General features: G+C 46.7%; 1 pseudogene; it reads right to left on the bottom strand.

The window, feature by feature from the left end:
• Positions 1-496: 496 nt before the first annotated feature.
• LOC102826064 lies at positions 497-1,238 on the bottom strand (annotated as a pseudogene).
• Positions 1,239-1,786: the final 548 nt, after the last annotated feature.

Genomic DNA, 1,786 nt, shown 5'->3' with positions numbered 1-1,786 from the left:
GTGACACAACCTTGCTTGCTGAAGGTGGAAAGGACTTGAAACACTTACTGATGAAGATCAGGGAGTACATAAAATCTTCAGTTTGGATGACAACATAACAAAAAGAAAACAAAAATCCTCAAAACTCAACCAATAAACAGCATCATGATAGATGGAAAAAATATTTGTCATGGATTTCTTTCTTCTTCTTCTTTTTTTTTAAATTCAGCAAGTATTTATTGAGTGCCTAATATGTGCTAGCTATTGTCTCAGGTACTTGGGACACATCAGAAAGCAAACAGATCCCTGCCCTTATGGAGTTTACAGTCTAGTGCTTATACCACTCCACTCCACCTGCTCACTGTGACTCTGGGCACCTTTCTGTGCCTCAGGTGCCCAATGAGGTAATGAGCAGGACTGGCACAGACATGGATAACGTGCTTGGTGTCATATAGATGACCAACTGGCCCTCACTCCACGCTGACCCCAGACAGTAGATAGGGATGGAAGTTGATTTTTAATTAGAAAGCACACTGGGATAGGCCAGAAGGGGTGGAGCTGGATTGTCTAATGTGGGATGGTGGTAGTGCTGGGAAGGCCCGGATGGCTGCACAGACAGCTGCTGCTGTTTCTTGGTGGCTGCCTTGTTGGCATGGTCCTTAGCCTTTTCTGTAGCTACCAGTGCCGTCTCCTTTACCTTTTCCTTGGCTTCCTTGGCAGTTTCAACAAGTGTTTTAGAAGGGGCCTCACCTTGAAGCTTGGCCAAAATACATTCAAATCCCTTCATAGTCTTGGTCACATTGCTTTTAAACCCGGCCAGACCAAATTCCTGGATAGCTCTGGAGAGGCCAAACAAGCTTGAGGAGACCCAGGCTTTCCGATGAATTTTGGTCCAACCACTGTTACCAGAGTCCACACAGTAAACACAGCGTTCCTCCACTACCATCAGCCGGGCGTGGTTGATGTTTCAAGTGAAGGTGGTCATGGTCTGATTTTGTGGGTCCACAATAGTCCTCTAGGAAGTACACTGAGTGAGTAACATTGGCAGGAAATAGTCACTCGGCCCCGCAGGAAATCCTGTTGGTCTTGGTCAGGAGTCCTCAGGACAGGAGCTGCTGGTCAGGGGTCACCTCCTGGTGTACTGTGTCCTCCGTCAAGACGTGTTTGCTGTAGGGGTTCGGATACCACTGCCAGAAGGCGGCGAACACTTGGTCCCAGGAACTCCGGAGCACGCTCTGGCCTAGGAAATACTTGGGCATTGTCCCAGCCAGGGCGGGCTCAGCACTCCCGCAGCTGTAGAGGTGTGCAGCCCAGGGGCACTAGGAAGCCAGGCCTGGGGTTTGTGCACGCCCGCCAGACTCGCAGCTCAGTGAATGCCACACTGCGTCCAACCAGCCACCACTGCCATGAGCATGGATTTCATTTTACTTGGATTCACAATCAGCATGCATTGAAATAGCAATCAAGACATTAAATGATATATTACATTTAGCAAATTTGTTGCAAAACACCTCTTGAGTGTTGAAAAACAAATATATCACCTTGAGGACTAAGATGAGCCTGACTCAAGTTATAGCATTTTCAATCACCTCGTATACACGAATGAAAAAGGAAGACCAGATAATAATTCACCCATTTGAAATACAGTGTTGGTGAAGAATATTGACTATAATATGTTGTTGTTATTGTTAGGTGTCATTGAGTTGGCTCCGACTTATAGCAAACCTATGCACAACAGAATGTTAGCAATGATATTGCTAGCTCCAGGTCCTGTTCTGAATCCAGCTCGAGTTGCTGGCAGTTTCCT

This window comes from Chrysochloris asiatica, unplaced genomic scaffold (genome assembly GCF_000296735.1).
Source record: "Chrysochloris asiatica unplaced genomic scaffold, ChrAsi1.0 scaffold00190, whole genome shotgun sequence".
Taxonomy (NCBI): domain Eukaryota; kingdom Metazoa; phylum Chordata; class Mammalia; order Afrosoricida; family Chrysochloridae; genus Chrysochloris; species Chrysochloris asiatica.
This window is presented reverse-complemented; position numbering and strand designations above follow the sequence as displayed.